Raw genomic sequence first — 16,135 nt, forward strand, 5'->3', positions numbered from 1 at the left:
GGAACAGTTACATATCTATCCTCCCAGACAAGATTAAGGTTTCTTTTAAGGTTTTCAGGGCACTCCACAAATATTTATTGTTTACTCTAAGATACTATGTAGTTGGCATACAAAATGTATATAAGATATAATACATGTATATAGATGTATATAAGATATAATTCTATGCTTAATGTTTAAAAAACTAAATAACGGTATAGGACCTAAGTAGCAAATACAAAAGTATAAGAACTATCACTATGAGTTCTGCAGAAGCAGAAATGACGGTGAGCTAAAATGGACAGGGTTTGCTTCTATAGAGTTTGGGCTGGACCTTGAATGGGTAGGATCATATCTTAGTATCTGTTTTGGAGAAAACATACCACATGTCCAGAAGTGGGCATGTACAGGCAGTATTGTTTGTACTAGCAAAAATGAGAAATAATCTAAATGGTCATCAAGAAAAAGAGAATAATAAACTAAACTATTCTGTGTCTACTATGAAATAATATGTAGCAATAGTAGAGATCCATATATTCCAACAAAATTTTCTGAGTAAATTGTTGAACTTTTAAAAGCTGATATTTTAGTTTGTTTAGGCCACTATGACAAAATACCAGACTGGGTAGTTTATAAACAATCGAATTTTATTTCTCACTGTTCTGGAAGCTGGAAGTCTGAGATCAGGGTGCTAGTGTAGCATGAGGACCCTCTCCCAGGTTGCAGACTATTCGTTGTGTCCTCACATGTTGGAAGGGGCTAGGGAGCTCTATGGGATCTCTTTTACAAGAACATTAACCCCACCGATGAGTGTAGTACCTCCCAGAGGCACCACCTCTTAATATCACATTGGGCTTTAGGATTTCAACATTATAAATTTTGGGAGGACGCAAACATTCAGACCATAGCAAAGGAAGTTTTAAATAATATGTGTACTATGATATTAGTTAAGAAACCAAGCTAACCTGAAGATAATACTGCATAATTTTTTTAATGTTTTTTATTTTGAGAGAGAGCAAGTGTGCGTGCATGAGCACAAGGGTGGGGAGAGAGGTAGAGGGAAGAGGAGAGAAAGAATCCAAGCAGGCTCTGCACTGTCAGCACAAAGCCCAATGCAGGGCTCTTATCTCATGAACCATAAGATCATGACCAGATGTTTAACTGACTGAGCCACCCAGGCACCCCAATACAGCATACTTTTTTTTTTATAGGTAAATAGTATATAACCTCATTGTAAAGGAAGGATAAATGAATAACAGTGGTTACAACAATTAAGCATTCATAAATTACTTACATATTTAAAGATCAAGAAAAATCCCAGATGAAAATCAATCAAAACATTAGTAGTAGTTACTTCTGTATGGTGATATTTTGAACAAAGTTTTCTTACTTTTTATATTTTACTCTATTTTCTGAATTTTCACAGGAAATATTTTATTCAAAAATACTAAATTATAAAGTCTTTCATAAATGGGAGATAAGCAATTGACAAATGGTTAATAAAATTAATTCTTACAAAAGTGGTGGGGCGCCTGGGTGGCGCAGTCGGTTAAGCGTCCGACTTCAACCAGGTCACGATCTCGCGGTCCGTGAGTTCGAGCCCCGCGTCAGGCTCTGGGCTGATGGCTCAGAGCCTGGAGCCTGTTTCCGATTCTGTGTCTCCCTCTCTCTGCCCCTCCCCCGTTCATGCTCTGTCTCTCTCTGTCCCAAAAATAAATAAACGTTGAAAAAAAAAAAATTAAAAAAAAAAAAAAAGTGGAATAGAAGAGTAAGTAGAATTTAATTAGGTGGAAATATCAGGGATTTTGGGGGTATGGGAGATGGTTGAGGGACAGAGTGGGAGACCCAGAATGTCTTAGAAACTTTTGAAGTTGTGTAGAGCCATTGAACACTGCCTTATATTTTTAAGCCATTTATTCAATAAATATTTAAGGACCTAATAGCTGCCAGAATACCCCTATGAGCATATTAGGGTCCTTGCCCCTAAGAAACTTCTGTTTTGATGAGGCGGATGCAGACAAACAGATTGTAATACAGCAGTCCCCCTTATCCATGGCTTTGCTTTTTACTGCAGCCCAGAAGCAGATGATCCTTCTGACATATGGTCAGAAGGTCAGTAGTAGCTTAATGCAATGTCTACATCATTCACTTCATTTCATCTCATCATGTATACATTTTATCATCTCACATCATCACAAAAGGAAGGTACAATAATATATTTTGAAAGAGCACATTCACATAATTTTTATTACAGTATATAGTTATAATTATTCTATTTTATTACTGGCTATTGTTATTTTGTGTGTGTGTGAGAAAGAGAAAAAGCACGAGTCGGGTAGGGGCAGGGAGGGGGAGAGAGAGAGAGAATCCTAAGCAGGCTCCATACTGTCAGAGCAGAGCCCAACACAGGGCTTGATCTCACGAATCTTAAGATTGTGACCTGACCTGAAATCACGAGGCAGATGCTTAACTGACTGAGCCACCCATGTGCCCCTATTGTTGTTAATTTCTAGCTGTGCCTAATTTATACATTAAATTTTATCGTAAGTATGTAGTTTAGGAAAATACACAGCATGTATAAGGTTCAGTACTTATCCATGGTTTTAGGCATCCACTGAAGGTCTTGGATGTATCCTCCACAGATAAGGGAGGATTACTCTACAGTGTAGTAAGGAAGAATCAACCGATGAGGTGGATAACAGGGTTGGTGAAGGTTGAAGAGAAGGCTTTCCTAGAGGAAAGACATCTAAGTTGAGATTTGGAGTTATCAAGTTGAAAGTAGTGTGAGATGTCTGGAGAGGGAAAGCAGGGACCAGCAGTTGGAACACCTTGTAAACTGTTTGAAGGACTTGTTTCTGTAGTGTTTAATTATTCTGTACATATGATCTTACTGAGTGCTCTTTGCAACATAGTAAATAATAGCCCTGTTAGTTGTTTGGCACTTGGTTGTTAGTTGTTTGGCACATAATAAACTCTTTCCTCTTTCGCTCTTCTACCTTTTCTTCTCTCCCTTTGCCTTGTATATATTTACTGCAGGTGATGCATGGCATGAATTTTTTTGGAGGAAATAAATGCAAACCCTAAAATATTGCTGATAGAAAAGGAGGCAACCTTAATTTAGCCTATTTGAAAGAGCCATGTTCAGTTCATCAAAATAAAAATGCTTTTTGATGTGGTTGGCTGCTCTTTAAATTCAGTCATCGCCATGAGGTAGTTAATGGAATTGAATACAAGAGGTATTCAGATTTTTTGATCATCAACATCTTTTAACTTCTTACCACTTTCAGAGTTATGACAGTGGCTTGGGGCTTTTATAAATAACTACACAAGTTACTTAATCTGTGTAGATGAAATGTGGTATCTGTATTGTTATCTAGTGTGGGATTGCCAAGTGAAATTAATTTTTGCAAGATACAAATCTTGTATCATTTAAGGGGGTTGAATTACCAGTGTGTCCAAAACTGGCAGCATGATTTACTAAATTTTTTGGAAGTAGATTTCCTTCCTCCTTGCCTTAAATGCAGGCAGTAACTAAGAGTCATAACTTTACATAAAGAGTGAACCTATCACATTATTATTTGTTAATGATGGGCTATTCCCATTTGGGCAGTTTATAGAAAAAATGGTAAACCCCAACATGAAATTTAGAAAGGAGGAATAACTTAATTTTGTTACAGTCTACACTTTAGACCAAGCAAACAAAAAAAATATGCTGAATGCTGTAGGCTAACATGTTGCCTTGTTAATGCGAAAAACTAAGTTTTACTAACCACTTGAATCACACCTCTGTGTTAACTTGTGGAGTTTTTTGTTTTGTTTTGTTTTTCTGCATGGGATGCCCTTCTCCTTTTTTGTCTGTTGGCAAAATTCCTCTCCAACCTTAAAGACTCCAGATTTAAGACTTTTTTTGTCCCATAAAGGTTCATTACTCCTTCCTTGTGTCATTACTGTTCTTGCTATTATAGCACTTGCCATGTTTTTGACAATTGTTTAGGTTTTCTGTTTGCTTACTAAGACCTCCATAAAAGTAAAGGGTGTCATAACTGGTTTAGTGCATGAATGAAAGGGGGCTTTCTGAAATGACATGGTGTTGCATATTGAAATTTCGCCTCTTAAATTTAGGCTTAGTTTTATTAACTGGTAGCTGGCACTGTTACTTCTACTGGGTTATTACAGGACGCTGGTTAAAGCGCACAATGTTTGAACAATATAACTTATTTTATATAACACTATTATAAGAATGGACACTAAGGAGATAGGGAAAGAAACTGTAAGCATATTAAGTTGTGCCAGGCTTTAGGGAAACTCATTTAACTTAAAGTATAAAGGTTCACATTTTTTAAATAGAATAATTATTCGGTTTCCTAAAAAAGTGTACCGTATGAATATATTAAGTAGTGTTCGTTTTTAGTGCGTTTTAGTTTATTAAAAAAAGGAGGAAGCATGATGTAATGGAAAAAAGCAACACAATGAAATTTGTATTGGGGTTCTAGTTCTGACTCAAATACCAACTCTGATTTTAGGGTCAAATTTGAAAACCTCTTTGAACTTTAGTTTACTTCTCTGCAAAAGTGTAGTTTGTATTACATGGAATTCAGTAGTATACAACTTTAATATCAATTTATTTAAAAAATGGGTTTAGAATTTTAAGAATGAAGTTGCAAAAGGAGGGGCAAGTGTTTTGAATATGGAAACCAACTAAATTGGGATGATTATTTAAGTTTTATAAGTATTCATCCAAGGTATTTTGTATGTTTTTGGTTGCTGATTGTTTTGTTGTTTTTTTTAGTGATAAAGCAAATCAGAAAACAGTATAGTCCTAGTTTGGTAAAAACAAGCATATGTGGGTAGGTTTATACATACACAAAAGGTTGAAGTGTAGTAGTAAGATAATTGTGGGGTTATATATGATACATAAAACAAGGAGAATAAAATATTTTTCTTGGTTTTTCTATGAAGATGCTAAAAACGAAAATAAAATACCATTTCATAAAGACTGTTTGTGGCTTTGGAAGTAGATTATTATTATTTGACAAACACATATGGAAAATGTAATGAATAGGAGCTGGGGCCAACATGTCAAAGGCAGACTTTTTTTCTGTTTCTGAAGCCTACTTAGAACTCTTACCTAGGTGGAAAGTAGAAGACAGGATTGCTTAGTGATTGATGTTCATCTCATTTTTAGTTATGATGGAAACAAGAGTTCTTAAAATGGATGTGTGGACAAGCTTTAGGGGAATCCATGGATCATTTGGAATTGTGTCAAAAACACTGTGTCTGTTCATTCATGAATTTCATGTATGTCATTCCAGTGACTGAGTTCATAGCTTTGAAGAGATCCACAAAAAGTGTGTGATCCAGAAAAGATTGATTAAGAACCCCATGGACAGTTCCTGTGTGTTTCCACATAGAGTATAGGAGATGGGGATTTTCAGTCACAGCTTACTGAAAATTACATTGTTTATTCAGGTCTTGGAGTAATAAGAGAATTATTGCAGGTCATACATTTTGTCTTTCTAGCTCTTCTTTCATAATCTTTGATGTTGGTCTGCTATTTTCATCTAAAATGCTGCCAGACACCTCAAAATAGATCATATGCAGAGATTTCCCCCCGAACAGTTATGTTTATTGAAGATCTTTTCAGTTTTTTGTTGTTTTATTAAGGACTGGATTGCATTCATACACTCAAATGTTTTTTAACAGGTCTTGTTGCATTTGAACAATTAATTAGAGGTTTATCTTTATTTTATTAGGCAAAAAATAAGTTCCTCGTCGAATGAAGACACCATTCTTTTAGTCTGTAAGTCTTTTTATGTGTATCTGGGACCTTTGAGGATTTATATCCTGTTCAATTCATGATTGATATTTTTTGTGTACCTGGATGCGTAGACTTTTGACAGTTTTCTGTAATTACTTTTCCCCTTTCCACCTCCCCTTGGAGGTGCGGGTTAGAAAGAATCTTGCAATTCTTTGCAGTCTAGCAATTATCTGGGATTCTAGTTGATTATATCAGAAACACCTCATGTTTATCTTTGAGACAGTATGTCTTTCTGTAAGGAACTTCATTATTTCCACCCCAGTATCTCATTAGGTCTTCCTGCATTCCCAGGAGTTTTTTGAGTACTCAGTTTCATTTTGTATAGGGGGAAAAAATGGAGGTACTGGTACTCACACCATTTAAAAACACACAAAACAAAAAACCACACAGAACTCAGGTTTTCTATCAGGCTACTTTCCACTTGTACTTAAATTTCAGTCAGTTTAAATATTAGGTTACATTGCATACTCTGAGCATTACATATAAAGGAGTCTTTGCTTTCAGTCACAAAGTTTTCCTAGCTTTGGAATTTCAGAAAAAGTTTAAATATGTTCAACCCTTTTCCATTTAAGGTTTTTGGAATATAATTTTTATGTATATATTTTGGTTACAGTGACTTTTTTGGAGTTGTGGCATCCTGTTACTTGTTTGACTCTGGTACATCTTTTCTACTCTTCCTAAGGTATTATGAAATATGTAGGTGATATTTGAGGTGAAGTTTTAAAAATTGTACATTATATTTGGTGATATTTGGAAACTGGTAGTCTATGACAAGGGCATAGTTGTGAATAACCATTGTATTAAGATCTGGCTTTTCAAATTCATTTTTTTACTTTTCTTGCCCAAAGGGGAAAAAAAAGGTAGTAACACTATATGGTTTCCTCATGATAATACTGAGGCTTTAGAATATTCCTGCTTTACTTATCTGAAGAGTTGAAATGCCTAACCCAGGGACTGCACATAGTAGGTTCATTCCAACAAAGGCTACATGTAGCATAAGGTGTTATGCCGTGTACAGGGAATTGAGAATCACTGGAGCAGGGAAAATTAATATATGCCAACAAGTTCTGTTCTGGTCCATTTTTAAAATCATTCAAGAGTAATAATTCAGAGAGGAGCAGAAATTTTCACTAAAATGAATCTATCCTTACGTTGATTATCTGGAAGCAGAATCAAATAGGAAGAGACTGGCGAACGATAGCAACATATTTTTTATCTTTGCATCTGCCCTCAGGATTGCCATTTTCATACCTCTACCTACATTTATTCACTCTGAGCTGGTCGTTTTGTTATGTGTGTAGATTTTAAAAAATTACATTGTTCTTATGGGAGAATGCAGTTACCTCAGGAGGCAGCCTTCGTTTGTTTTGCTCGTAAGGAAGTTGAAGTCACTCTGTAATGAAGTTGAAGTCACCCACGAAGTATGCCTTTCTGCACCTGACATTCCTTCCCGAGGCGGGACTCCTCCCCGTGAATAAGAGGAAAGGCTCGGCCAATTACCTTAGACAAAGCCGGACAGCTGCCGAGCCCAGCTGGGAGGAGTCTCCGGAGCAGCGCTGCTACAGTCCGGGGCTTTTTGCCACCTCCTTTCATCCCACTGGTTCACCCAGCAGATTACCTGAGGTGGAGGTTGAGAAGGGGATGTCGCTCTTTGCGGGGGGCCTCCTCCGCCGGGAGGGCTGGACGGTGGGGGGAATTGTCGCAGTTGCCAGGTTTCTGCTTGAGGCAGATGCTTCCTAACCCCGGCGCGCCACTCCTCCCCGCCACACAGACCAGAACATCAGGTCCGCACGCCCCCCCCTCCCCCGCCCCCCACCTTTGCCGTCCCCGCCCCCGCCGGAGTCTCAGGTGGCACCGCAGCGGCATCCCGGGCTAAGGATTTGGTGGGAAGCGAAGGGGTGGTCCTTGCGTCTGGACCCCTCACGGCTGACTCACAGGAAGTGTGCTCGCCGAGCTTGGCACTGGGCGAAGCAGCTCCAGGATTCCGCCCCTCCCTGCCGCCGTCCGCCCGCCCTCTCCGACGTAGGCTTTGCGGTATCTCCCGATGGAACAATGAAGTGGTTCCAAGTTTGCTAAGACTCCCAGGGAAAATCTTTGGACTTCTGTGACAGTCTTCAGAATGTCTCGCCACCGAGTTTTCCAGGAAGCTGTTATTTAAAAAAACAAACCCTTCCCTTCGTGGATTGCTTTGTCTGAAGATTACTCAGGGTGACCATGGTTCAACGCTTTAGCCTCAGGAGGCAGCTATCCAAGGTGGGTAGCTTGGGTAGCTTTGTGTGTTTGTTTAGGGGAAACTCTCCCTAGGTTCGGCGTGGTTTCCTTTTTCTCTAGAACTGTTCTGTCAAGCCTGCCTTCCTCCAGAGCTAAGGAGGGGCAGGGGGAGGAAGCGCTGCCTTTTGTTCTTTCCTCTGACAGACACAAAGGTTTCAGGCTGACTGCGCTGGCAACTCCAGATCTTGTTCTCCTAAAACCAGAGCTGTCCTCCCTGAATTTGGAGGAAGTTACAGTTTGCTTCTGAGGTACAGTTTCCAAGAGGGTGTGCGTGAAAGAGAATAGTGGATAAAAAAAAAAAAAAAGTGCATCTTTAATTAGCAATTAATCTAGCAGCTTGTTGACCAAGATGAGAAAGCATTATTGGTTTGTGGAATCCGTCCGGTTGTACGAAATTTAGTATAAAACGAGGACAACTTCCATAAAACAGTGCAGGAAGCCAAGACCTGTGTGAAAATACTAAAATGAGCAGTTAAGAAACCCACATACTTAATGAAGGAGTGTGTGAAAAGCAGTAACCAGTGGGCTCACAAATCACATTTTTACAGAGTTCTGCTTGAAAAGCAGGTTTCATTTGTGCCGTTTTGAGGGAAAAGTTCTATTAATCTAAGGAAAACAAACTTAAAAAACAACAACAGGCAAAGCTCTCTTGGAAGAGGGACTGCCGATTTTCTGAATCAGCCTTGGCCGTGGTCAACCCTCTCTGGACCAGTCAGTCTTGGAGTTCTCTGTTTAGCTAGTGCAGAATCTAGTTTGGAAAGAGGTGTGCTGAGAGTTGAGCTTTATTTTAAAAATCATTCTGTTCTTGAGTCTGTTTTTAAAATGTAGCACTTGGTGGTTGAATTGTGTCACAGATCATTCCCTGCACAGAAGCTTTAACAAATAGTAAATCAGTAGACATTCTTCACTTTCTTGGTTGTTAGAATTGTTAAATCCTGAAATGTGTTATTATCTTAAGGGAAAACCTTTCAGTTCCTCACAGGTGACCTCAGTGTAGAATGTGTGCATTCAGGCAAAAATGAGCAAGGCTCTTGGGTCCATCCGCATGTCAAATTTCATCTCTTTTCTTGGATTGCCAAGCCTAACAAGGGACTTTTTATGAGTAGTAAAATACATTTCCCTTGCTTCTCTTCCCCTAATTCTAGGTTTCTAGGTATGTGTGTTGGGGGTAGTGGGCCAAGAAGCCTCCAGGTTTCTTGTAAACAATAAAAAGAATCACTTTTTGTTTCTCTTTGAACAACCTTTAGTTTATATATTTCCAAATTTTGTACTACATTTAAAAAACAGATGTGTAGGTTCTCAGGACAGTGATTTTTCTGCACAAGAATGTCTGAAATAGTTCAGAGCCAGGTGATAATTTTCTAATTAGAAAATAAATTCATTCTAGGTATTTTGCTACTAATATTTCTCTCCCAATTACTTTTTGAACCGTACTCTTCTCACACTATACTATATAATATATGCTTTATGCCTGGCTGTGATTTATAGAAAAGACACTTTTTGGGTAGTATTAGGAGCACATCTTCTCTGTAACATGAAGAAATAAAAGGCACATTATATAAAAAACATTCAGAGAGGTAACTACCTCTTTCAATTCCCTTTTTTTTTTTTTTTTTTTTAACACCCCTCTCCTCCACTTTAAGGTGGTTTTTAGGCCCTACACTAAATGATTAGGATCAAATCTAAGGAAATTTGTTTTCTATCACACACCTTTAATATATAGTATATGCTCAATAATGAATATAAAAAAATATTCTTAATCGTTTCAGTCTACATGGGTGCTGATATACGAAAGAGAAATTAATAGTTAGGTCAATAGTGTTCTTTTTTTTTTTTTTTTTAAACGTTTATTTATTTTTGAGACAGAGAGAGACAGAACATGAACAGGGGAGGGGCAGAGAGAGAGGGAGACACAGAATCCGAAACAGGCTCCAGGCTCTGAGCTGTCAGCACAGAGCCCAACGCGGGGCTTGAACTCACGCGTGAGATCATGACTTGAGCCGAAGTCGGACGTTTAACTGACCAAGCCACCCAGGCGCCCCAATAGTGTTCTTTTTTTAATTGCAGTGAATGCACTGTACCTCTGTTCTGTCTTTTCAGTTAAACCCATGTTACCTGCGATCACAGGACCTGTCTTAACCCAGTGTATGGTATTTTTGGCGCACATTGAACACTGAAAGTGAAATTAGGTTGTTGTAGGTCAGAAACAGTTGAATAATGGCAATTTCATATGATTCCAACTTCAGTAATGAGTATTTTTGCCAATAAGAAATAATCTTCCACAGGTATACAGTTGTCTTAAGATGATCTCATATTTTAAAAAGCAATTTCCTATTTTAACAAAAAGAAGTACTCATGTGATCATCTATAAATTCTGTTGGAAAATTTTTGAAAAAAAGTACTTATAAATATTTGCAGTGATTTTAAACCTATTTAGATTCTTTTTATCTTAAGTTTGATAGCCATATTTACTTACACTGGATATTTTCCCTAGATGATTCCTCTAGGCTAATGGATGTTCACATCTGAATTTGTAAAAGGAGGAAGTAAACTAAGATACAGATGAAGTAAAAATCTTCATTTTTAAAAAGGATGCTCTCTTACTCTTTTTGATTAGATCCCAGTTACCTGACTCCCAGAAAAGTTTTTTCTTTACCCTTTAGACTCTTTTCTTTTTTTTTTTAAATAATTTTTTTGAGTTTATTTTGAGAGAACAAGATTAGGGGAGGGGCAGAGAGACAGAGACAGACAGACAGACAGAATCCCAAGCAGGCTCCATCAGCACTGTCAGCCCAGAGCCCTACTCGGGGCTCAAACTCACAAACCATGAGATCGTGACCTGAGCTGAAATCAGAAGTTTGGATGTTTTAACTGAGCCATTCAGGCACCCTAGATTATTTTCTTTCTGCATAGTTTTCTCACATGTGACTTCAAAAATATTCACTAAGGAAAGCTTTTTCTTTTTGCCCTAAGTCCTTTACATGAGCTAGTCAAAATAGTCTGGAACCTGCCAACGTGGACTTAACCATGTAATTCTCCTAATGAAACTTCAAGTTAGGTGGTATCAACTTCATTTTGTCATTAAAGAAATCGGTTTGGAGAAGCTAAAGCATTTGCCCAGATCAGCAGGAGGTGGAGTCAGGTTCAAATTTAGGTCTAATTCCAAACCGATTCTGTATCTACCTACCAACTATCTCCCTAAACTTCTGGTGTTTTAGTCAGTCTACTGTCGTGGTCACTGATGTTTCTCCATATGTTTATACATGGTGATAGAAAACAGTATAGTTAGTAACTTGGGTAACTTCCTTAGAGCAGCTCTTTCCCCTGCAGTTGAAATTAGTATCTGATGGGATTTAAATTTATCAAACTTGGTAAGTGTTTCCTGCAATTGAAGTTTTTTCCTTTGGCTAGAAAAACATTGATTTGAACAAGATAGTTGATTTAATAAAGCCATATTATATATAGTTTGTAGCTCAACTGCATGCATTTATGTGAACCTTTAGACTGTACTGCCTTTTAAAAAACTTCTATTAAGAAGAAAAAGTTACTCCTGAGTTTCTATAATAATGTTTAAGAGATGAAATACGATGAGTTATACAATCAGAAGGTCTTAAGTCACTCTGGCTCTAACCACCGTTCTCCAATCTTTTAAATCAGTAATAGATGGGCAGCTGGATGGCACAGTGTGTTAAGCATCAGACTCTTGATCTTGGCTCAGATCATGACCTCGTAGCTAGTGAGTTCAAGCCCCGTATCAGCCTCTGTGCTAAATCGGTAATAGAAAATTATTTTTTTCCAGAAGCTTCAGTTTTTTAGAAGGTATGATAAAAGCTGAGGAGGCTTTGAAAAATGGTTTTAAGATAGACTATTCTAGTGAAATCTTACACCCTTTTATTTTACTTTTTTAAAAAAAGTTTTTAATGTTCACTTATTTTTGAGAGCGAGACAGAGTGCAAGTGGGGGAGGGGCATAGAGAGAGGGAGACAACCTGAAGCAGGCTCCAGGCTCTGAGCTGTCATCACAAAGCCTGACACAGGGCTTGAACTCACGAACGAGATCATGGCCTGAGCCGGAGTCGAATGCTTCACCTGACGGAGTCATCCAGGCTCCCCTTTTATTTTACTTTTGAATGGTAATGATTTTCATTAAGTTCAAAAATTAAAACTTACCTGTGAAATATTGCTTCCAACTGTGTCTTTTCGGCAGGTTTACATCCCTGCCACCCTAGGCAACCAGTTTCTTATTTATCCTTCCCCTATTTGTTTATGCATACGTAAGAAAATATGAACATATGTTTACTGACCCTTCTAAAATGAAAGATAAATGCTATACACTTTGTTCTAAGATAATAACTTGGGCTTTACGTTTCTAGATATGGATGTAAATAGTTATCTCAGTTTGGGGTTCACGTTTATTTTCACATTTTTATGGGAGGCTTAAGTTCTTTAGGACAGGTATAGCAACACAGGATGTACTTTCCATGTCAAAGATAATTAAAATAACAACAAATTAATGATGACTTGATTCTTTTTTCAATTCATACCACATTTATTTTCCTACTTGGTTTGAGTGCTTTCTCTTTCTATATTAAAATTTTTTATATGGTGAAAAACTTAGAAGATAAAAAATCATACCGTTATATCTTGGTTTGGCCTGTGAAGAGATTAATATGGGTTTTTTCCTCCTGTTCTCCTATAGATTTGTTGAAATTATTTAATCCAGACTTGCAGAGCACTTGAAAACATTATTGTCTAAAATTGTTATTCTTTCCTACATTTGGTAGTGTTCTATTACTTGATATCAGTTTTGTATCCACGTAAGAAACCTAAGATTTCGGGACGTATTGATGCTAATTTGCATTCTTAATAAAAACATTCTTTTTTCCAAAGTAGTTTCTTTTGAATTTCTATCTGATTTCTTTTGGGTTTAGGACTTGATGATAATATATATGACTCAACATAATTTTTCTGTGAATGTATTCTTATCAAAAGGAAGAACGATCTTTCATTTCCATCTTAATTAGGGTCTTTTAAAAGTATTTTAAAGGCTGGGGCTCCTGGGTGGCTCAGTTGGTTGAGTGTCCAACTTCAGTTTAGGTCATAATCTCATGGTTTGCGGGCTCGAGCCCCATGTCAGGCTCTGCACTGACAGCTTGGAGCCTGCTTCAGATTCTGTGTCCCCCTCTTTCTCTGGCCTTTCCCCACTTGTGTGCCTGTGTGCATTCTCTCTCAAACATTTAAAAACTATTTTGAAGGCTAAAGTGGTAAATTTTATACAGATTTTACCCAGTTTTTTTAAAAAGTATCTTTTAAAAGAACCCTTTTAATGTTAAGTACTATATGAGTACAGTGTGGTACTATATGCAGTTTGAAACCCCAAACACATAGGCAAGGGAGTCTGTACTGGATGGATGTTTTTAAGTCATGGAAATGTGCACAACATCTCTCTCTTTTTTTTTTTTTAAGGCCATTTTTATTTAATTTTATCTCTTACTTCAAACTGGTTCCATACTGGGAAATACAATGTTGGTATTTTTTATTAGCCAGCAGTTAAATGCTATATTTTCCTGTGAATTATTAACCCACTTTTAGGAGACTTAAATCAAGTAGTGGTGTCATCAGCATTGAAGGATCATTCTGATGCATTACATAACCAAACTAGGAAGACTGATACTGCTTTTCTGTTAGTAAAGTGAGATCTTTAGTGAGATCAATTCTGTATATTGTGGTTGCAGTGGGAATAGGTAAGGTATAGAGAATGGCTCTCCTATTCAAATATATTGGCAATAATCAGCTAAAACAGAAAAACTAATTTAGAAATATATGTATGGCAACTCTTTAAATTTTAAAAACTATGGTAAATTATAGGCTGTGGATGTGGGACAGTGGAATATGCTACTGACAGAAGAGAGTTAATCTCCTTGCAAGTGTGTTGCTTTTTTTAAAAAATATATTTTGTTAAGTTTATTTGTTTTTCAGAGAGACAGAGGCAGCGTGAGCAGGGGAGGGGCAGAGAGAGAGAGAGAGAGAGAGAGAGAGAGAGAATCCCAAGCAGGCTTTGCACTGTCAGGACAGAGCCAGATGCGGGACTCAAACTCAATGAAACCATAAAATCATGGCCTGAGCCGAAACCAAGAGTCATATGCTTAACCGGCTGAGCCACCCAGATGCCTCAACTTTTTTTGTTTTTTAAGTATACAACAACTATCATTTGGTGTTGATTTGAGTTTTATTTTCCTGAGAAAGATGGATATAGTAAATGACTCAATTAGGTGATTCTTTGAGGTAGAAATGTTTACCAAGAGTTCCTAGTTTTGAAGATCAATGAGCTGATATACTTGAAAGTGCTTTGAAAACTGTAAAGTACTGTATTAATTTAAGAATTTAAGGTGATGGTATTTTCATTATTCTGTCATTCCATAAGTATTTTTTAAGTTTTATTATTTATTTTAAGTTAAATTTTAGTTAACATACAGTACAGTACTGTTTTCAGGAGTAGAATTCAGTGATTCATCACTTACATACAACATCCAGAGCTCATCACAAGAAGTGCCCTCCTTAGTACTCACCACCCATCTAGCCCATCACCCAACCACCTCCCTCCATCAGCTCATAGTTTGTTCTCTATCATTAAGAGTCTCTTGTGGTTGGTTTCCCTCTTTTCTCTCTTCCTCCATATGTTCATCTGTTTTGTGTCTTAAATTATACATATGAGTGAAATCATGGTATTTGTTTTTCTCTGATTGACTTACTTTGTTTAGCACAATACATTCTAGCTCCATCCATGTTATTGTAAATGTCAAGATCTCGTTCTTTTTTTTTTTTTTTTTAATTTTTTAAATGTTTATTTATTTTTGAGAGACAGAGACAGAATGTGAGTGGGTTAGGGGCAGAGAGAGAGGGAGACGCAGAATAGGAAGCAGGCTCCAGGCTCTGAGCTATCAGCACAGAGCCCAACACGGGGCTTGAACTCACATGCTGTGAGATCATGACCTGAGTGGAAGTTGGATATGCTCAACTGACTGAGCCACCCAGGTGCCCCAAGATCTTGTTCTTTTTGATGGCTGAGTAATATTCCAGCACGCACGCAGGCGCACACACACACACCCCACATCTTCTTTATCCATTCATCAGTCAATGGACATTTGGGCTCTCTCCATAGTTTGGCTATTGTTGATAATGTTGCTATAAACATTGCTGTTGGTGTTTCTTTACACCAGTAATGAGCAGCAGAAAAAGAAATCAAGGAATCGATCCCATTTGCAGTCGCACCAAGAGCAATAAGAGACATATAACTAAAGAGGTAAATGATCTGTCCTGTGAAAACTATAAAACACTTATGAAGGACATTGAAGAGTACACAAGGAAATGGAAAAAGAATTCCATGCTCGTGGGTTAGAAGAACAAACATTGTTTAAATGTCTATAGTATCCAAAGCAATCTACACATTTTATACAATCCCTATGAAAATACTACCGGCATTTTTCCCAGCGCTAGAACACGCAGTCCTAAAATTTGTGTGGAACCACAAAAGTCCTTGAATAGCCAAAGTGATCCTGAAAAAGAAAAGTAAAAATAGACACTTCACAATTCCAGATTTCAAGCTATATTACTTATGTTTAAGGTATCTCTGTATCCACCGTGGTGCTCAAGCTCATGGGCCTGGGATCAAGAGTTGCATGCTCCCCTGACCGAGCCAGGCAGGCACCCCATTCCATAAGTATTTTGAAAAGAAGTGACTGTTCCTTAAAACTGTGACTTAAAATACACACACACGTACCCACCTCCCTTTTTGTATGTACATAATTTTGTATGTCTTTTGGATAGATAACAGTGATTGCCTGGGAACACTTGGGTTGGGAGTAGGAGGTAGACTCGCTTTTTAAAACTATTTGTCACATACATAACTTTCTTAAATAATAGCTCTAGTCAGATATGTTAAAAGTTCAAAATGTAGACATGAATTTCAAGCTCATTGTTTTTCAGTGAAAACGATTGCTAATAGTTAACTTAAAGGTTAATGGTTAAAAGATGGTATTCTTCTAGGCTTGGTGCTTTCTCCTAACCA

At 37.5% G+C, this 16,135-nt stretch overlaps 1 protein-coding gene across 8 annotated transcripts in view; it reads left to right on the plus strand.

The window, feature by feature from the left end:
- Window positions 1–16,135, plus strand: part of TMCC1 (transmembrane and coiled-coil domain family 1) — a 250,000-nt gene that overhangs the window by 120,693 nt on the left and 113,172 nt on the right. The gene's annotated exons all lie outside the window — the stretch shown is intronic.

This window comes from Puma concolor, chromosome A2 (assembly GCF_028749965.1).
Source record: "Puma concolor isolate L17-30 chromosome A2, mPumCon1.1.hap2, whole genome shotgun sequence".
Lineage (NCBI taxonomy): Eukaryota > Metazoa > Chordata > Mammalia > Carnivora > Felidae > Puma > Puma concolor.